Source organism: Callospermophilus lateralis, chromosome 2, assembly GCF_048772815.1.
Source record: "Callospermophilus lateralis isolate mCalLat2 chromosome 2, mCalLat2.hap1, whole genome shotgun sequence".
Taxonomy (NCBI): domain Eukaryota; kingdom Metazoa; phylum Chordata; class Mammalia; order Rodentia; family Sciuridae; genus Callospermophilus; species Callospermophilus lateralis.
In genome coordinates, this window is record NC_135306.1 from 138,413,628 (window position 1) to 138,436,156 (window position 22,529).

Sequence of the window (22,529 nt, forward strand, 5' to 3'; positions counted from 1 at the left end):
CCACATTAACTTGGGCAATTCATTTAACTCTTTGGAGACTCAGCTTTCTTCAGTCTGAAATGATTATGGCAGACTCACCACTCTTATTTAACTTGGTTATTGTGACAATTAAATGAATTAATGAATTCAAAGTCATATTTTTAACTACATGAAGTGTCCAATAAATAATTACTACAAAATGAAAATGTTAATAATTTTTTTAAAGTGTCTTTATTTCTATTTTTTTAAATAATTTTTATTGTTGGTTGTTCAAAACATTACATAGTTCTTGATATATCATATTTCACATTTTGATTCAAGTGGGTTATGAACTCCCATTTTTACCCCGTATACAGATTGCCCAATCACATCGGTTACACATCCACTGATTTACATATTGCCATACTAGTGTCTGTTGTATTCTGCTGCCTTTCCTATCCTCTACTATGCCCCCTCCCCTCCCCTCCCCTCCCCTCCCCTCTTCTCTCTCTACTCCATCTACTGTAATTCATTTCTCCCCCTTGTTTTTTTTTCCCTTTCCCCCTCACTTCCTCTTGTATGTAATTTTGTATAACCCTGAGGGTCTCCTTCCATTTCCATGCAATTTCCCTTCTCTCTCCCTTTCCCTCCCACCTCTCATCCCTGTTTAATGTTAATCTTCTCATGCTCTTCCTCCCTACTCTGTTCTTAGTTACTCTCCTTATATCAAAGAAAACATTTGGCATTTGTTTTTTAGGGATTGGCTACCTTCACTTAGCATAATCTGCTCTAATGCCATCCATTTCCCTGCAAATTCTATGATTTTGTCATTTTTTAATGCAGAGTAATACTCCATTGTGTATAAATGCCACATTTTTTTAATCCATTCATCTATTGAAGGGCATCTAGGTTGGTTCCACAGTCTTGCTATTGTGAATTGTGCTGCTATGAACATCGATGTAGCAGTGTCCCTGTAGTATGCTCTTTTTAGGTCTTTAGGGAATAGGCCGAGAAGGGGAATAGCTGGGTCAGAAAATGTTAATAATTGCTTTGACTCAAGATTGTGATTTAAATGTGGCAATCTGTGTAGAAAAGATGTTTTTGAGAAGTAGAAACAACTACATTATGCTAAGTTTTGTGATAGTTTCCTACAGAATTACTAAAAGAAGCTAAGGAAAAAAATCTTTCTCTCAACCTTTACATATTATACTAACCTCTTGCTCTCCCCCAAAGAGCCCTTATAAACTACCCAAAGTATTTAGGTTTGTATCAGTTTAATTACTTTGATAGTAAGTGTTAGAAAATGCAAACTTACTTTAGCAAACAAAAGTCTCTTTTAACTAAAAAAAAAAAAAAATAGAGAAGAAAGGGTGAAGGGTGCAGGCAAGGCATGAGTAAGAAGTTGAGATTCATTCCTAAAGCTGCAGGTTCTTTCCACCTCTGCAATGTCAGCTTCATTGTTAGGCTCCATCTGATGGAGTGTTCTCTTCAATATGACCCCATTGCCCTATCTACCATACCACACCCACCAATTGAAGCTCCTGTGAAAGATAAAGAATGCTTTCTCTGAAGCCTCAGAAAGTGAACCTGTCTTATAGATCTGATTGGATTCTCTTCCCATTCCCAAACCAATCACCAGCAACTTAAGACAGTTGGAGCCTATTCCTAGAAGACAGGGTAGGACCACCTGTATCAATTAGCTTAAATTAAAGGGGCTAGAGTTTCCCTACAGTAAATCTGAATATTGCCATCAGAGGGAGGAGGGATGGATTCTGGAGAGCAAAACAGGAAGTTCCCCCTGTAGGAGCCAATCATTATGGCAACAATTGCCTTAGAAGTATGGACATATTACCAACCAGCATTTATCGCCTTGTGGATAGTTAAGAAAATAAAGGAGGTTTGGGGCACCTAAAAACATACTTGTCCCTAATATAAATTATTTCCCTTCTAAGTAATATAATTAGAATGTGATTCATAAATCCAGGGATTTTATGGATTGGCTAGCACATGTATAAATCCAGGGGGCCTGATCTTTGTGTGATGTTAGATAATGTTTTTTATATATCCCTGAAGTCAGTTGATGCAGTTCTGGGTGTGAAGAGGGTATCTAGGGTTCTGCTGAGAACCCGCTGGAACCCCCTTTCACTGGTTCTTGGGAAGAGAGGGAAGAGCCCAGGCAGAGATATACTTTTCTTCCCACTGGACTGCCTTCCTCTGGCTGTCCTGACCACCTCCAGTGTTCACAGACTCCAAGGAAGACTTGAGGCTTCCTGTGTTCTGAGGTTAAACAGAGCTGAAGAAGCAAAAGAGAGGGGCAGGTTCTAAAGAGTCTTTGGTACTGTGGTTAGTGGGAAGTTGTGTGAGTAGATTTTCCTCCCCACTAGAATGTGAGCTATTCTAGGGCAAGGACTGAGTTTCATGCATCTGTGACAAGATAGTTCCTAAAGAATCTAGCAGTTAACATTAAATTCTTGGAATGTGTTTAGTTGAGTTGCATCTTTCATTGATAGATCAGGAGAGGTATATAAGTTGAAGCTTGAGAGCAAAAGAGTAGTCAGGAGGTAGAATTCTCTGAGAAAAGATGAGCTACTAACCGGAGCAAGAATTGCTACTGCCATGTAATCCCTGGGTTCTGGACTCAGCTCTGTTGTGTCCTGGCTGTGTGGTCTGTGATGACCCACAAGTTCCTCTGCTTCTGTCATGCCCCTGCTATGAGGATCCTAGGGAATAACCCCTGTGAAATCACTTAGAAAAGTGTAATGTATTAAATATTAGGTATTTGTGTGAACGATGCCCAGAACTGAGGTTAGAAGGGCCGTGAGAGGTGATCTTGTTTAGAATTGCTTTGACTACATGGTCACAAAGGAGGGAACAGACTATTAGCTTAGTGGGTCTGCCAGCAGTTCATTTTTAAAAAAGAAATGGATTAGAATAGAAAAAGAGCAAATGTATTTAAAATTAATAAAATAGGTCTTTTACCAAGTAACCATGTAGAAGGTCTATTTCTACTATGGATTATAGTAAAAAAAAGGGGGGTGGTATGATTTGGAAGCCATTGTTCTCATCTAACATCATCATTTTCAGAAGAAAATATAATCTAGAGAGTGAAAGGACTTTACAGAGACAATCTTTGGTTGTAGAAGTGGGCAGAAGCAGAAAGCCTTAAAAATTCCAGTCCATTGTGATGGCAGTTCACATCTGCTCTGGCTGATTCATGCATAGTCCTATTGGTGACAAAATCGGTACTAGATGATTCCAAGTTCCCTCCATGGGGCCAGAGTTTCTAAATGATGCAAATTCATCCTAAGTCAACTTCTAATTCCTATTTTTCTAAACTAACATTCCACTTTTTATATAATACAGTGATGATGACCTGTTTTGTTGTAACAGAGTAGATGCTTAACATCAGCCATGTTTTGCATACTTAAATAGGCAACTAACAATCCCATTTTATAGGGTTTTCTTCATATGTAGATGTCACCAAAATTTCTGGCCTCAGCTTATCTATATCTTTGTCTTTTATCTTTTATCTTTTTTTTCCCCAGAGCTGTGCATTGAATCCAGGGCCTCACACATCTTAGTGATTGTGTGCTTAGCACCCTAGCCCCACTTATATCTTCTTTTAGGAAGGTCTATCCTATTCCCCATTCCCCAAGCTAGATTTGAGTCCCTGGTCTTATCCCTCTGTTTCCTTACTATCATGACTGATTGGTTTTTTTTTCCACCCCAGACCCTGAACACATTGAGGATAGAGACTGACTTGTCACATGATGTTCTCTCTGCCTGACTTGAGGCACTCAGTAAATATTTGTTCTTTATCTCCATCAAGTTGTGGCCCTTTCCCTCTCAACCTCATTAGTATTAACGTCACTACTTCACAGCTCATTGCCTAGATAATGCCCACATGCAGCCCATTTTGGAGGAAATGCACCTACTTTGCCCTAATCTTTCCAGACTCTCAGTAATTTTACCAGAGGATCTTGTTATTTCCCAGAGTGCACCAGCCTCCCCCTTTGGCCCCCAAACCATTGCTGACCCTTTACCTGCTTCTCTGCCTTTTTTTTTTTAATCTCTTGAGTTTGATGTTCAGAAAAATAATGAAAAGGGTGAAAGTCAAAAATCATGTGATTGTGGACCAGCATGTTTCGTGCAGTGGGCCCTCAGATACCTCCAAACACAGCAGGTGACAGCCCTACTACGTGGAATAGATGCAGTTTGATTGGGGAATGTGTGCAGACTTGGTGGCCCACAAAGCAGCTTTGGCTACACATCTGAGGTGACAGGTTTCAGCTGAATCCCTTTTGCATTCAGTGATGGTTTATTAGACTCCCACACAGCCAGGACTTGTTGTTGAATGAACTATATATTTTTGTTCAGTGGCAGCTTAGAACTTGATATTGCCTCCTTTGGGTGTGGAAAATCTGTCAACACAGGCTTGACTCACCCATCATTCAGGAAATGATGATAGGTTTTGTGAGGAATTAGAAGTTTATTGGTGATGCCATTTTCTGCCCTTGAGGTACATAACATAATATGTATTCCTGGAATCTCTGCTTCAAATATGATATAAAACTGGAGCTCCTGATTGACTGGGAAACAATTGGTTGTTAAGTAAACATGACTTCCATATGCAGCAATTTACTCTAGACGTGAACCTCTTGTGCAGTGACTCAGGACATTGAAGCCCAAATACAATTCAGATATTTTAGGAAAAGTTGAGCAGAAGCAGGGTGGAATTAAATCCTTCCCTGTTAAATACAGTCCTAGCTTCATGGGATGGTAAGCATTTGGTGTTGGAGCTTTATTCTTAGAACAGCTAAACAAACTTGTATTAGTTAGATGAAAGGTCAGGTAATTTTAACAAAATGAACCCCAAATATGGAGAATTGAACAAAATAGGATTAATGTCTCTCCTATAAGCAAGTTAGGTAGGCAGTCACAAGTTGGCATGGAGTTTGATTTTGTCATCTTCACGATGCATTTTATACTTCATTGTCTACAAGTGCTGCTCTCACCTCCACTGCAGATTCTACACAGGAGCCAGCAGGAAGGAGAAACACCTTTTTTGTTAATTAGACGAGTTAATTTTTAATGACCTAAGGAATATTATCAAAATAGATTTTTTGGTACATCATTTAGAAACTGATACTAATTCTATCTATTAAAGAATATTCCTAATATGACTGATATCTTTCAAATTAATCCCATGGAGAAACACCTTTTTAAAGGGTACCATTCAGGAGTCTTGAATATCACTTTCACTCACATCTAATTGGCCAAAACTTGACCATATGTACACTTAGCTACAACAGAACCTGGGAAATGTAACCTTTTGATGGGGGCACCCACATTTTCAACAAACAATTGTATACCATTAAAGAAAGGGAGAATGGATATTTGGGAATACTGACACAAGCTATTATCCCAAAACTTCTCTTCTTTAGCTGTCAGTTTTAATCCAAGCTTTAAAATCCATGTCTTTCTCAACATCCCCAACTTTGTTCACACCCTCATCATTTCATACTTACCTGTGCAAAGATCTCCTTGTTGATCTCGCAATTTCCAGTCTTTTTCAATCCACTCCTGTGTCTGTCAACCATACCCTGAGTGGCTAAGACCCTGCATATATTCCTGACTGCTCTCTTTGTATCAGGTACCCTATTCAATCCACCAGAAAATCCTTGCTCCGTCCTCAGACTAAATTTGAACCCCATTCCTGTCACTGCAGGTTCTACCTGTTTCAAGCCGCCAATATCTCTCTGCTATATTTGGGCAGCAGCCTCCCCACTAGTCTCCTTGCATCCGCTTTTGCTCCTCTTGTTTGTTCTTGACACAACAACAGGGTGATCCTTTTATATTGTGTGTTAAATAGACAAGTTCATGATCATTATGAAGACTTCAAAAATGTTGGCTTGTATTTATGAAAGTTAATTCATAAAATCACACCATTTTTCTGTGCAAAACGTTTATAAGACAAAGACTACAATGCCTGGCACGATGTGGTTCTCTTTGATCTCATCTTTTGCTATTCATCTGCCTCACCCATTGCTCCAACAGCGCTGGTTTCCTCGCTGTTCCTCAAACACTCTAGGACAGCTCTGACCTAGAGCCTTTGTGCAGGCTCATCCTTCTTTGCAGAACAACTTTCCCTAAATAGGCTAAATAGCCTAAGTGGCTCCCTCATTCCCTTCTTCCAGGCTTCTCACTTTCTCAATGAGACTCACTCTGACCACCCTATATGAAACTGACCCCCTTAGTGTGTTCACCCTTCATCATATTTGACATTTTCTAACATATTATTAAACTCACTTACTATTTATGTTATTTATATTATTATTTATATTTCCTCAGTATAATGTAAGCTCCATTTAGGCAGGAATTTTTGTCTATTTGTTCATTGATCTATCTGAGGTATTTAGTGGGTGCTCAGTTAACAGATAGTGAATAAGCGAGTCATTCAGAGACATCTGCTGAGGCTCTCTGTTCTCATCCCTTTCCTTCATCCCTCCTTTTACCAAAATCCCCTTCTTTCACTCTAGAATCTGTCCTCCCTCAACATCCCCATTGGTGGTGTTGGCATACCCATTTAGGATATGAACAAATCTCACATTGGCCCTTTTTGTGTCCAGGGGCCTATCATAGAGTGAAGTGCTGAGCTGGGGACAGCAAAAAGATGTTTGTTCTGTGTATTTCCACTTTTATTAGCACTAAACAGAACCCAGGGAAGAAAAAAAGACAAAAATGGTACGTTGGAATTAGAGATGGATGGAGACAATTCTTGAGGCTCATGGAAAAACACAAAGAGATATCTAGGGAGTGGACCAGATGTTGGGAGGCCCTAGCTTCTGTCAGCACCTCCAAATTCCTGGAACTCCCACCCCACCCTCCACTTTGACTTCTTGGAGTCTCTGTTCCTGTTCCAAACACCTTCAGTTTCCCTGGCCCACAGGAGCCCTGATGAAGATAAGAGAGAGCCTCATCTCCCGGGATCTGAAAGTTAAGCAAGTGTGGTGGGTGCCAGGAGCTCAGGAGGGAGATTTGCTGCTCCTGGATCCTGAGGTTGATATTCAGAAAGTATGTTCTTATAAACATGTTGCTATAAATAGTTGAATTGTTCTCCAGAGAAAGGGTATTATGTATTAAATAAGGATTTGTGTGATCATTATGAAGACTTCAGAAATGTTGGCTTATATCAATGAATGCTTAATTTAGAATGCAAAATGCTAAATGGAATCTAGCATGTGTTACTATAAAAAGATGTAACTCTGGAAAAATGATTTGGAAGTAAATGTATGAAAATGATTGCATTAGGGCAGAAGGATTATGGGAAATTTATTTCCTCTTCATAAAATTTTTTTTAAATGTTCCATAGTCTTTTCAATTTTAGGTCACAAGTTTTTGTTGGGAGTTTAGTTTCTAGACAACATTCAGCTTTTGGAAGTTGACCCACCTGTGATATATGGGTGGAAATCTCTCTGAAGTAATCTTATTTCAGGCTTATAATCCCCCTATTTTCTAGAAGCAAATACATTTAGATTCACATAATAACAAAATGTTAACACAAGAACCTGCTGCCTGTTCTAAAAGCAACTGTAAATAGCAATATATAGATTATGTAAACAGCAGCTCTGGAAGGCAAATCCTGTACAGAAATATATATTGTCTGACTCCAACCTGGACCACCTGGTATTTTAAGTTGATCCAAGTCTGAGCTGTACATAGAGTTTCTTTGGATGATTTTTCAGACTTAATAGTATCCCCCGTTCCAGTTTCTCTTGGTTGTCTTTGGCCTTTGTAGGCTCTAGGGTTTGTGACTTTATTTTATTTTGCATTTTTTGTCAGTTCTACCAAATATTTCTTTTATTATCTGCCTTCTTCTTTCCAGACGCCAGTCTTATAGGGGGAGGAAGGGCAAATCCTTTTGATTTGTACGGCAATTGCAAAAGGATCACTAATGTGCAGTACTTTTGTTTGCAAAGACATGGATTACTGTCAGCTTTAAAAACCTTCACTTTGATGTGTAGAAAGCACTTTGGGAAATCCTTTGGGTTGGTATCCAACTGCCTTTCTGATGCAGAACACAAAACATGCTGTATGATCTTGTGATGAAAATCTGACGGACGTCCTCCACTTGGGGGTGCCGAGGTCAATGGTTAAAAGCATTCATTCATTTCATACCCAGAGGGTTGCCAGGCAGCCTAGTTAAAACACAGCTCTTACCAAAAGGACACAGGAACAAGTAAAATGCACCCAGTCATTTGAGGAGAGGGTTTTTTGATGGAAAGATCATCAGCTTTTGAGGAACCTGAATAAGAGGAAACCAAAGCTGCATTTGCTTTTTAAAGTGGTTTCGGAAAACTAGAGGGATGATAGGGGGTATAGTTGAATGATTAGCAACTTGGGAATATTATTTTTAAAGCATTTAATCTCATTCTGTATTGTTATTTATGGTCCTGAAGCATTCTCCCCTGGGTGAGGAATTCTGGAGAAAGCAGACTCAGTGGAGTCCTTTGTTTTGGTTAGCTTTGCTCTCTCAGAAAACAGGAGAGAGTCCACATCTCTACAAAGTAGCCTCTTTCCTGAGGTGTGGGATGCCCAGTGACTTCAAACATGAGTGCCAGGTGTATAGTAGAGCTAGTCTCCAGTCAACAGCTCACAGTCTCCATGCTCCTTCTCTAAGGTTTTGAAAAAAGTATTGAGGATTCCAACCTAAATCCCTATTATTCTGAATTTTCTTTGATAGTGTTATGGAGGGAATTCAAGTAATAACTGTAACAGCATTTTTTTAGGATATACAGAGTGCCAGGAATTGTTCTAAGCAGTTGACATGCATTGACTCATTTGATACAATTCCTCAACTTTTTGAGATAAGCACAGTTATTATTCTTTTGTTATAAGTGAGAATAATGAAGTAGGAGGAGGTTAGCCCACTTGCTTTTGGTCATGCAACCCATAATGGTGGAGCTGGATCCACCTGGGTTTAGGACCCACACCCACACTCACACCCACCATACCACCCTACCATTTCCAGTGTGCAAGGTCCCTCTTACCTGGGATGACTGCATGAAGTCTGATGTACTGTGGCCTTTCCAAGATAGTAACTAGAGCATTCCCTGTTCCTGCCCGTGGGTATCTGTTGTTATCACTTCCACTGGCTCTGCTAAAATCAGGGTATCATGGAGTTGGAGGGAACTTTAAAAATTACAGGATGATTCATTTATTTACATATTAAATTTATCAATAGACATCTGCTGAGTTTATTACATTTTTAGGCAATGGAGACCTCCCAGTAAACACAGCATTTCTTCTTCTGCCTTTGAGGAGCTAAGTGTAACCAAGGTGGCATAAGGACCAGTGAGTGAGTAAGGAGGCAGTTTCAAGGCAGTGTGTAGGTATAATTAGGGGGTCATTCATTCAAGAGAAGGATGGAAGAGAGGTGCAGATACATTTCTAATGGCAGTATTTTCAGAGCCAAGATAAATGGAAGAATCAGAGTTGGCAGATGAAGGCGGCAGAGGAGAAGCTGTTTAGATCATGAAAGAGACTGAATTCCAAGAATAACCACCCATTAATTTTGTAATTAAATGTACAGAAATTGAGCAATAGAGCTCAACAAAAAAGTTAATGTCTTCCATACTTGGATATGATCTTTCATGTTCTTCTTTTCCTTGATTTTATGTTGCATAAAGCCAGAGAGAATCATTCACACTGGGCCTCTCTTTTCAAAACCTTCAGCATGCCTCAGGATTCAGACTCTGCGTGTGTCTGTCTCCATCACTGTGTCATCTTCAGATCCAGGAGACTCTCAGGTACTCCATAGCCAGCACGATGCCCTCCTCATGGTATCCCCTCAATAAAAATGACTACATGAATTACTTCCACATTCCCTTCTCCACAAATCAGAAACTGCTAGAGTGAAAACCAATGTCACGCCAACTGCCATCTGCCATCTCTTCTGAAAAGATGGTGAAAAGCTTGATCTGAAAATAAAAACTATTTTTATATCTCTCCATGCACTTGGAGAATTTCAAAATCCAAGAGAAATCTTTCATTCTGGTCATATAAATTTTGAAAATACATTTCTTTAGAAGAGTTTTCTGCTCTGAAGCTGGTCCAGGTGCACTTTATCTAAAGAACAGCATCTTTATGATGAGATTATTTATTCTTATCCTGGGGCTGCTTTCAAGACATTAAATTTGGACCTGCTGTAACTAGCAACAGGTTAAAGGATTTTGAGAATGAAGGAGTGTAGTCAGCTAGTATCAATTATGTATGATCCCCCAAGAGGCATGGCCAGTGACCAGATACTGGGCAGCAGAACACAATGCCTGGAAAATACAAGATTTAGAATCAGAAAAGCCCCTGCTTCCTGCTTTGGTTTGGATGTGATTTGAGTGTATCCCCCAGGGGGTCATGTGTTGACATTTAATCTTCATTGTCAGGAACTAAGAGGGTGGAAACTTAATCCAACTATGTTGTTCAGAGTTTGGGCCTTTTGGAGGTGATTAGGATTAAACAGGTTATTGGGGGAAACCCCAAAATTGAATATTGGTGGCTGTATAAAAAGGGGGGAGAGAGATTAGAGAACACTCACAAATACAAACACACATACACACACCACTCATTCCGTCTCTCTTGCTACATGATGTCCTGTGCCACCTTAGGACTCTTCCAGCAAGGAGGCCATTACCAGATATGACCCTTTGACCTTAGACCAGAACCATGAGCCAAAACAAAACTCTTTATAAAGTTACCCACCTCAGGTGTTTAATTATAGTTTAAAAAATGGACTAATACAGTTCTAATACCAGCTCTGTCATTCATTATATATGAGACCTTGCAAAGGTCACTTCATTTCTCTGAGCCTCAGTTTCCTCATCTGTGGATGAGGATAATAATAAAATACACCTATTTGACAGGTTGCTCTAATAATTAAGTGAAATATTGTATGTAAAGCAAATTGTAGGTTTTTAATTAATTCTCAAGTTAATCTACATATCTAAAGCTTTTGTTCCATTTTGAAGCCCTGTTTGGCCATAAAAATCACAGACACAGCAGAGTTTGACCTGGTTCATGCCCACTTAGAGCATGCAGGAGAGGGGAAGACTGAAGGATCAGCCTCATTCTCTAAAGGCATGAACAACATCTGATTTTGGCAGACTTGATTGGAGAGGAGTGAGTCAGGGAAGAGTCAGGCTGGATGGAAACCTTTTTGATAACTTCTCAGTACTCCGTGGAGTTTTTAAAGCCTGAATAATCTAAATATTTGTCTGAAAGAACCTTAAGTAAAAATATCTCTAGGAGCAGAAGTTCAAGAGTCATTTATAGAGCTGGTGCTTCTGGAAGTTGAAGCTGGGGTAGAAGATAGTGGCTACCATCAGGAATCTCAGAACTTTATTCCAATATTTTGGAAACCAAGGTTTTTAAAGCTACCTTAAAAAATAAATACAAATGTATCCATCATTATAGCACTCCCAGTCTCATGAGATTTTGATAGCAATATAGCAAGATAAGGAAATGTCTCCAATGGTCATTTAACATGAAAGTTATGACATTGCTTCAGATTCAGCTCAGTGGGCCATTTCTGGGCCAGCTTTCCCAACTAGCAGTCAGACTATGAAGGGAATTTTACGATTGTCTTGTGGTCTCCATAGACTTTGCTGTGAGTGATCAATATACTTGCACATGCATATTTTAAATGAACATTTCTCCTCCATTGAATGAGCATTCATGATGAGCATTCCCCCAGAAGACTTAGAGGTCATAGTTGTCTTTGGGTAGATAGTGCCCTAGCATTTGACCACCATATTACAGTAGGGTTTTAGAGGCCCCAGGAGTGGAAGTTCTTTCTGCCCATGAAATGAATGATGGGTAGGGATTCTGACTGTGTCTGCCTCTTAAATCTACTGCCTTTGAAAGGCACCGCTTTGCCTGCCATTCTGAAATAGTGCTTAGAATCAACCTCAGTTGATTAGACAGAAGTACTTTTGAGTCTTTCCCCAGGATGGCAGAGGCAATGTTTTACAGTAAACATTGTCATATATTGTAAACCTGAATAAACCTGCAACATAGCTCCTGCCATCGCTTCTGAGTCCATTTCTGATGCAAGGACATGTTCCCAACTCCCACTTGCTTTTTAAGTTTCTATTTATTCTTTGTGGTGACATGATCTCAAAGACAGTCCACACACTGTTTGACAGAAAGCTCAGCTCCCATGTCATAGACTCCTTTCTTATCTCTTTTTCTTCTTGGTCTCTTCTGGTTCACAGTTATTTGTTTGACTGGTAAAAAAAATCACTTGAGATCACAAGGACAGATAATAGCAGTGCAGTTGCTGCTGATGAAATGTGAGTAGAGATTTAGAATAGTGTGCAGAAAAACCTATTAAAGGCCATTTTTAGAAACAGCGTTGCAATCCACCCATCAGTGCTGAAAGATTTCCACTGATCTCACACTCTAAGAGCTGGTGGGAGCTTCTCCTCATGTCTGCAGAGCCTGAGAAGCTGCCTGGCCATGCCGGTGGGAGATGATGGCATGCCAGCCAATGGAGCAGCTGGCCAGGGGGTGCCAGCTGGAAGGGCTGCCCAGCAGGGGAATAGTCCCCCAGTAACCTCCAGTGACCTCCAGTACTAGTTGCCTTCAGTTACCAGCCTCAGCTTCAAGGCTGGAGGGTCCTGAGCATGTTCACTGCTCTCTTGTTGATTGGACGGTTCAATATTCTATGACTTTCTGAGAGTCAACTAGACAATGTCAGCTGTCTTCTATGAGTCTCACATTCACCAGGACAATAACCTTAGAAATAATACCAAACCCTTATAATGCCCGCCATGCCAGGTGCTTTTCTGGGGGAAGAAGGGTACCAGGGATCGAACTCAGGGGCACTCAACCACCGAACCACATCCCCAGCCCTATTTTGTATTTTATTTACAAACATGGTCTCATTGAGTTACTTAGCACCTTGCTTTTGTGAGGCTGGATTTGAACTCACGATCCTCCTACCTCAGCCTCCCAAGCCACTGGGATTATAAGCATGTGTCACTACACCCTGTGCTTTTACAGGTGTTGAGAGAGATTATTTCCAAGCAGAAGAAACAGTGTGAAGAAAGTGAACTTGGCCCATTGCTCCCTCACCTCCTGCTTTCCTAGCCTCTTCCTTCCACTTTGCTATACAAGGCATATCCTGAAAGTCTTCATGGTGTCCCTAAGCTGCCCAGGACTGCCAGGCCTTCTTGCCAAACAGTATCCTGCTTCCTCTCCTGGATCTCATCTCTTCTTTACTTTATTTCCTATGCATTCATCCATCTTTCATCCAATGTTTATTGAGCATCTACTAAATGCCAGGCACTATTCGATACTAGGAATTGCATCAAAAACTTTTTTTTTTTTTTGAGAGAGAATTTCAATATTTATTTTTTTTTAGTTATCCACGGACACAACCTCCTTGTTTGTATGTGGTGCTGAGAATCGAACGCGGGCCGCACGCATGCCAGGCGAGCGCGCTACTGCTTGAGGCACATCCCCAGCCCATGCATCAAAAACTTGACCATAAATCTTCTTATTCATCTAGTGAGAAAGATCTTAAATAAGTAAACAAATTATAAGATAGTTATTGGTGGCTGGTTGGGAAAAATAAACAGGGCACCAAGGGAAAGAATAATAGATGAGGTACTTTGGATGGAAAGGTAAGAGCTATTTATTTATTTATTATTTATGACAGCGGAATGCATTACAATTCTTATTACACATATAGAGCACAATTTTTCATATCTCTGATTGTATACACAGTATATTCACACCAATTCATGTCTTCATATCTGTACTTTGGATAATAATGACCATCATATCCACCATCATTAATAACCCCATGCCCCCTCCTTTTCCCTCCAACCCCTCTGCCTTATCTAGAGTTCAACTATTCCTTCCATGCTCCTGCTCCCTATCCCACTATGAATCAGCCTCCATATATTAAAGAAAACATTCGGCATTTTTTTTGATTGGCTAACTTCACTTAGCATTATCTTCTCTAACTCCATCAATTTACCTGTAAATGCCATGATTTTATTCTATTTTATTGCTGAGTAATATTCCATTGTGTATATATAAAGATGATGTACAATCAACAAATACATGAAAAATTGTTCATCATCACTAGTAATTAGAGAAATTCAAATCAAAACCACTCTAAGATTTTATCTCACTCCAGTCAGATTGGCAGCTATTATGTGTACAAACAACAAGTATTGGCAAGAATGGGGGGGAAAAGGTACATTCATACACTGCTGGTGGGACTGCAAATTGGTGCAGCCAATATGGAAAGCAGTATGGAGATTTCTTGGAAAGTTTGGAATGGAACCACCATTTGACCCAGCTATCCCTGTCCTTGTTCTATACCCAAAGGACTTAAAAACAGCATACTATAGGGACACAGCCGTACCAATGTTTATAGCAGCACAATTTACAATAGCTAAACTGTGGAACCAACTTAGATGCCCTTCAATAGATGAATGGATTAAAAAAAAATGTGGTAAGAGCTCTTTAAAGGGTTATATTTGAGCAGAGACCTAAAGAAAAAGGAGCCAACCAGGAGAGAAGCTGAGAAAGAGCGTTTGGGGCAGAGGGAGCAGTTCTTGTGAGTCTGAAGGTAACAAATAGCTTTACATGGCAGCTTCTGGGAACTGACAGTAGGCAGGCCATTAAATAGTGCAATGCAAAAGAGGGGAGCTGCACACAATCAGGGTGTGGAGAGCTGGGAGGCCAGATGGCAAAGGGTCCAAGAGTTTGTGATGTGAACTGGGTGTCATCTGCTTTAAAACAGGACACTATTCAATGGCTCTAAGCAAGGAGGTGGCATGATCTGATCTACATTAAGAAAAGATCTTTCTTCCTGCTGTGTGGAGAATAGGTTGGAGATGAGCAAAAGTGGAAGCAGGAGAACTGATGAAAAGCTGGGTCAGTAATAAGAGCAAGCAAAGGTGAGGACTGGAAAGTGGGGGTGTCAGGTGAGAGGAGGGAGAGAGGAGAAGTCTTTTAGGAAATGGAGTCTGAAGGTAGAAGGAACAGACAGGCCCCTGTATCCTTCTACAACTTACCAGGACTCCATCTATTTTCTCCCTCCTCATATCCCCTATTCCCCACCCCCACAAAGCTACCATCACTGTTTATTGCAATTACTTCTCATTCTTTCTCAGCATATTTCATAATAATAAGGAAATAGAGTGTTCATGTTTTACCCTTAGAGTTCTTGAAGTATCTCCTAGTCTGTCCTCTCATTTGAGCCTCATAGAAATCCCTATGAGTTGGGTGTTATTACCTTTATTTTATAGGAAAGTGCTCTGGGACCCAGAGGACTGAGCTGCCTATAGTCTCCCAAAGAATCAAGGGTAGAGCAAGATGCAATTCCAGATTTCCTGAGACCATTGGCTGATTTATTCAACAAACTATTGAGTACCTACTGTGTTCAGGAGCTGTGCTGGGTTGGTGGTCATTGCTCTCAAGGAACTTGGAGTCCAGAGAAGATAGATGTGTGAGCTCACAAATGTAAATCAGAATAATAGGTTTCATGTTACATTAAAACATGGGATTAATAATGTGTCCAAGTAATTTTTACCTTAGTGAGGTAAATGAAAGGTGAGAAGATTTCTTAAAGGGGGTAATCTTTAGTCCTTATGTTAAATTATGTAATGTGTTGTACAGGCTAAAAAGAAAAGTCAGCTCTGACCTCTTTCCTGAGGAGACTACTTTTTTTTTTCTTTCTTTCTTTCTTTTTTTGACAATGCTAAGACCCGAAAGGTGTACAGGGATTCTCTGGAAAGACAAACTGGGGAAAAGATGTCCCAATCAAATAAAGCAGATCTGCATGGTGTGGAAGAACTTTGGATGATTCTGGATGGAGGACAGTAATCGAGTGATGAGTTTGGACAGCAGAACATGGAGTGGGGGCATCAGGGGCAATTCTTTGAATGAAGAGTTTGACCTTAGTCCTGAAGGTGAGAGGGACACTGAAAAGTGACACCATGAGACTTGAGCTTTATACATATCATCTAAACCCAGATGGGAGACAAAAAAAGAGTCAGGAAATTTAGTTAAAAAGAAATCCAATCCCCATGAGGGAGTTGAGAAGGACCGAATATGATTGGTGATAAAGTGGATACAGATAAGAGAGGCTTGAGGAAGCAGAAGACTGAGTTCTTTCCAGATTACACTGAGCTGCATAATATAAAGTCCAAGAGTGTTTCTTTCTTGCTGTTTTGTTTTTTTTTTTTAATCACTCTTGGAAGTCATTCTTGAAAAAAAAGAAAGTCCAAGAGTTATGGTCAAAAAAAGCTATTGTTCAACAAATAAAAAAAAAAAAACTAATGGAAACCCTGTATTTATTTGTCATTAATTTACACAACTCAACCAGAATGTCCTATTCCTTTGTCTTTGGCTAGAATTAAACAAAACTGTTAACACTGGTTATCTCATGCCAGTGTCTTAAGTTCTTCTTGGCAATTGTCTATCTTAAATATCGGAAAATAAATTAGTTATTAATAATGCAAGATTTTTCAAAATGTAAAGCTCCTTAAGAGGTACTTTGGGACTGGTGAATTTGTAAGGGATTATGGACTCAGGCCCTTTTAATTTCAGATGTTTTATTGGAATAATGGGGTCATTGACTTTCTCTCACTAACTAGCCTTATTCCAGTTCTATTCTCACAAAGCAGACTTATCACCCAAACTGTAGAGAAGGTGCAGCTTGGTGAGTACATGATTACATTCACCCATGGTTTTGTCATTGTGAGGACATTGTGCAGCCCTCCACACTGCCCAGTAAACAAAGATACAAGTGAGACTCTTTTAACTACAAAGCTCAAGGGATTTCCTTCGTTTTCTCAGGCCCCTGGAAAAATAATCACTCCTTACATTGAAAATGGAAAAAGAATGTTCATAGTTTGGAAAATATATTTTCTGTATAAGAATTTTCTTTAATATTCTTATTTGTTTAATGGTTTGTTTCTTCCTTTTCTTTCTTTCTTTTTTTTTTTTTTAGAGGACTTAAATAAAAATAAGGATTTGGAGTTCATGCAATACAAACCTTTCACAAAGTTGGCTGTCTATAGATGAAATGTTGTCACTTTCTCCATTGGGCTCAGTTTTAGCGTGCCTATCTCTTTGCCAAGGCTTAGTTTGTCTTTATGAACTAGGATTCCTGGAGAACGAAAATAGAAAATCAGAAGCTTGCAGGAATGATTTTCTTGGCTAGTTTGACCCAATATCAGCCTCTTTTCTAAATAAAATGCTGTTTAAAGACTTTTAAAAGGTGAAATTTTAATAGAATCAGAATAAGAATACCACTGTAAGCCTATTCTTGTTTCTTGTACATTTTGGAGGACACCATCTGGGCAAGGTTATTTGTCACATGATCTGACTCTAACTCTGAGGCCACAAATATCATAGAAAGGCCAATGATGAGAAGTTTTCTGGAATGAAATGTACTTAGGGGGCTAGTAGCCTTAGAATTGTTTCTCAATTGTAAAAGATCCTTGGTTTTACAAAATGGATTTTCCAAGACTTTGATCTTGTGCAACTCGCTCTATGTATTTTAACTGTAGTGTTTGTCTTTAATTCACCTCCTCTTCTAAAGAGTAAATTTGTATAATGGAGTCTAACACTGTAAACATTTTATGATTTTGTAGTTCCAAAGAAGGAAGGCTGTACGCACATTTGCATCCATTTAGCTGATGGTTTATAGATCTGAGGGCTCTTGGGTTTCTACTTTGCATGAGGAAGCATTTATTTCTTTGCCTTTGCCTCTGAAGTACAGCTCCCATCAGCCTACTGAGAGGAAGCACCATGCTAGCATCTTTGATCAGTCACCTTCCTGTGGCACCTTCCTTTGGTTTTTGTGTTATGATTCCATTTCTGTTCATTTTGCTGTTGCCTTCTTATTTTCCTTACCAAGCAAGTTAGAAGAAAAAAAAAGGTTTTCTCTTACTTTCTTCTTTTCTACTTGATGTAAGTAGAAAATGTATTTAAAGGCATGGTATTTAGCCCAGAGAATTGCATTGATTACTAAAAATTATATTTAATATGCATTCATTTTTTTAAGATCTGCTCATATGTGCCTTTTATTGATACCAGTGAAACAGAGAGCATGTCACCTGTGTGTGCTCAGTTAGTGAACATGATAATGTTGGACTCTAGGGAATTTTAAATGCCTTCTTTCCAAGTTTTACTTCTGTAAGGATGGAGGAAAGGGCAACGTCCTAGACACAAGATCCTCAGGACTGGGTGAGAAGGATGGATGTATCTGGGTTTATCAGTGGGGGAAACACCAAGAAGGAAAAGAAGAAGAAAAAAAACCTGAAAAGAAAAGAAAATCAGTGATAGAGACCAAGAAATACTGTGTTGTGAATCATGTTGGAGAATATAACTGAAGGTATAGCATCCAGATAGGAAGAGAGGTGAAGAAAGAGAAGAATGAGGATCAGACCTGCAAAAGGCAAGGTCAGATAGTCAGGATCAGAATGAGTGAATGCTGAGCACCTATGGGGAACTGTTGCTTTAGTACATCTTGATACCTCTTCAAGAGATATAACAGTTCCTTAAGAAAATCAAATCAGACTGCACCTTCCCAGTCAATGTGAGAAGATATGTTTTGATCACTTGTTTGTCAGGTGCTAATGCTGTTGCCCAAACATTGGAGTCACAGCAGATCATCCCCACAGATCTTGGCAATTGCCCTGTGCAGCTTGAATGACTTCAGGGCTGCTGAAGTTCAAGTAAATAAGACACAGAGGCCTTCTAGCCTTGGGAAACCCCATTTCTCTCTTCCCCTACAGTCGTGGCCCTGTGTTCTCTGTGGATCTCACCAAGCTTAAACTCTCTTGCTGAAAAATCTTTTGTACCAGAAGATACTCTTGCAGGATTTCGGCTTAAGCACCAAACAACTGTCAGGCAGTCTTATTTTTGTTGTTTCTTCTTCCTACATCAAGGATTTCTTAAATGGTTAACCTTTTCCACTTATTACTAGTAGGGGAATTGTGGAAACTGGGACAGAAACCTATAGGTGACTAAGGATTGACCTGTGTGGTATAAATCAGTTCCAACCTCACATCCACTCTTTCTGCCCAATGGTAGATGTTGAGATCACATGGGTCTTCTCATTCCCATCAGCCCTCTTTCCTCCATTCTCTCCACCTCCATCTAACTATACCTGCATCCATTAGTGCCAAACATAGTTGAAGGATCATGTCCCAATTATCTTTCCATCTTAGAGACTTTGAACCACATACCCTTAGAGAAAAACTTAGGTTCTTAGCTTAATTTGAAAGGATATTCATATTTCTTTAACCTTGAAGTTTTCTGTATTAATGTCAAACTTCATTGTGATTCCCTATAGCCTCTCAGTTTGAAGAAAATCCAAAGGATTTCTGTTGAAGATATCATTGAGATCCACATAACTGAGCTTATGAATTATTTTTTTTTCTTTGAGAGAAAATTACCTTTTAATCCAGACCCAGTAGAAAGCTCAGGTCCAGCAGATTCTACCACACAAGAGCATCCTCTGAGCCCTTTTTATGGAAGATATCCGTTATATACCAGATGCAGATGCTCAGATGTATTCTTTTGTGGCAGCAGGAACTAGTTATGGCAACACGTGGGGGACATGTTTATCCTCAGGATAAATATTTGGGTGGGAGTTTTGTGTTTCAAGACATGAGCACTAATTATAAATAAAACCATTTTGTTGTGATTTAATCAGTTCTCATTCATTCTCTTGAAGGATCTTGCGGATGCAGATATGTACAGTAGGGAGATTCAGCTCATGCATTTCCATTGAATACATCTGCTAAAGGAAAAGCTATTGCTTCCCCAGCTCCTTTTCAGACTCAAACAAGAATAGAAATCTCATGATTAAGAAAACAAGTATAATGAACTTCTGTAAAAAAAAAAAAAAAAACTCCTGAACCAGGAGAATGCAGCCTGAAGTAGCTGTAAGAACACTGGCTTAGGGGAGAAAAGACGTTAGTGATCGAGTGGACTGACACCTCAACTGTGCGACCTGGGGCTTGTCTTCAGTTTCTGAGGATTTGGTGTTGACCTTTCCTTAGGCTTCTTCTAATCTAATGTTCTCTACAGATATGGAACTGGCACTCTTTCCAGCAAGGCTGTGGATCACAGTCGCTTGCAGTTTGATAAGTCGAGCAGGAGATGGCAATGGAAGGAGTACAGGCTTTGGAATTCAAGGGACTTGAGTTTTCATCCTAACCCTGCCACATACTAGCTGCATGAACTTGGGAAGACTACTTGAGCTTTCTTTCCCAAAGTTTCCTGTCTATTGAAAAGAATAACAACTCCATCCTCCTAAGGTTGTTTTGAGGATTAAAAAAGAGAATAGGTCTATTTGAAGTACTCATTTAACACAGTACCTGATACACAATGGAGAATTGCATTCAGATTACTAAAAATTATATTCCATATGCATTCATTTTTCTAAGATCTGTTCATATGTGCCTTTTACTGATACTAGTGAAACAGAGAGCATGTCACCTGTGTGTGCTCAGCTGATTCCCCAGTTATTGAACATGATAATGTTGGACTTTAGGGAATTTTAAATGCCTTCTTTCCAAGAGAATAACAACTCCATCCTCCTAAGGTTGTTTTAGGAGGATTAAAAAAGAGAATAGGCAGTAAATGTTAGTTAGTCCTTCACCCTTTTACTAACATTAACATCACATTAATAAGAGTTCCAAAAACTTGGATGATAATGTGCCGTCCATCTTTACCCTACACTCCACAAGAGTTTCTATCTATTTGAGTAAGAGTTTTATTTTTAATGAAGGCACGTTTAGTACTACTCATTTCTTTCAGTGTGTGCTGTGGGTTATCTTTTTATTGTTTTTCTTCAGGGGTTGGTTTGCATTTGTTTATCAGAATCCATCGTAAATGCTGATTTGTCATTCCCTGGGTGGATGTAATTGCCGTGTTAGAGCTCTGATTGCAGAAATAAATGCAGCTGTGCTGTCTTGAGCCGCATGGCCCTGGGAGTGCTGCATGTGTCCAGGCACATTACACATCCTGCACTTACACGGTTTGGGAGGAAGTTTCCAGTACCACAACCTCACAAGCAGTGTTTAATTACCTCAAACTCTGGGTTTGAGGTTAGCTTGGAAATAAAAAGCCATTTGGGTTTACCACAGAGAAGAAGTGAGAGGATAAGGCAAGGCAAAAGGAGCCAGGGCTGGCCTTGGGCACTCCTGTGGGGTGCTGGGAGCCCGGTGGGATTCAGGCCAGGTGTTACAGTAAAGACAGAACCAATCATCTGGTTCTGTGAGTGCGTGTACACTTGTGTGTTCATGTATTCACAACCAAATATATATCAGATATAAAATTTCTGTATCTTAAGCCCAGGCCCTATCATTATTGGTGATACTGAATCTCATCTCTATCATCCAGACACTGCCGTAGTCTCCTATTGATTTCCTTATCTTGAATTTCTTCTACCCCCAATCCAGCGTCTACTTCAGTCTCTACCTGATGAAAATTTTAAAATAGGAACTCTTTTTTTAAAAGGTTTTTGTGGATCTCTCCCATGCCTAGGACAAAGTTCAAACTCCTTACACAATACACAGTGCCTTTTTGGGAACTGGGGGCAGTCTGAGTCAGGCCTCAGCATCTCTGCTCCCCAGTATGTGCCCCATGCCCAGCCACATCAAAGTCACAGTTCTCAAATGCAGCCCAGGCTCCCTCTCATTCTGTGTCATGATGTCCTTTTCTCCTGCTTCTCCTAGCTCTGACAGTTCTCACGTCAATTCCTTGACAGCTCCAGACCAAATATGGACTTTTTCCATTGTGCCTCCATGTTCATTCCGTTGCCATGACCTTATCACACCCTGTAGTGAATCTTTTTCTTTTATTTTTATCTAATGTACTGTAATAGGCTCCTCCTAGGACAGTGATTACTCCATCAATTTTTGTAGCACCAAGCACCTGGCTTCCCACAAACAGCAGATGCTTCATACTATTTTTTAGTTGAATGAGTTAATGAGGACTCACTAAAAGTCCATGTGCAGAAATTAGCTATGTGTACAACCCAACCACTGTTAATCTTGAGACCCTTTGGGGATTCTAGATACAGACACTATGACTGTATTTTTTTTTCTTGCTCTATTTTGTACTTTTTTCCATAGAAAAAAATCCAAGAATGATAGGGAGCCAATAGCAAATCCTTGCTACACCCCTGACCAGAACTTTAGCATCTCACTTTCTCTTTAAATACATTCCTGTGGTCTCAAAGCGCCCAAAAGTCTAATCTCAAAAGTCTAATCTTAGACCTTACTCTGATGCTTACCAGTTACTGGGTAACTACAAGAAGGCACTTAGAGAAAAATAGACACCAACAATTTTAGGGACACTCACATGTCTTTCTCACTTAATCCCTATAACACCTTTTAAGGTAGTTATTTATCAATTCTTCTTCTTTTTTTTTTAGGATGAAGAAACTGAGGATCTGAGAAGTTAAGTAACTTGCCCAAGATCACACACACAGCATTCAGAAAAGCCAGAGTCAAATTCAGCTCTGATTCCAA

General features: G+C 39.7%; 1 protein-coding gene across 1 annotated transcript in view; it reads left to right on the forward strand.

The window, feature by feature from the left end:
- Me3 (malic enzyme 3) overlaps nucleotides 1–22,529 on the forward strand; it is a 194,142-nt gene that overhangs the window by 1,461 nt on the left and 170,152 nt on the right. The gene's annotated exons all lie outside the window — the stretch shown is intronic.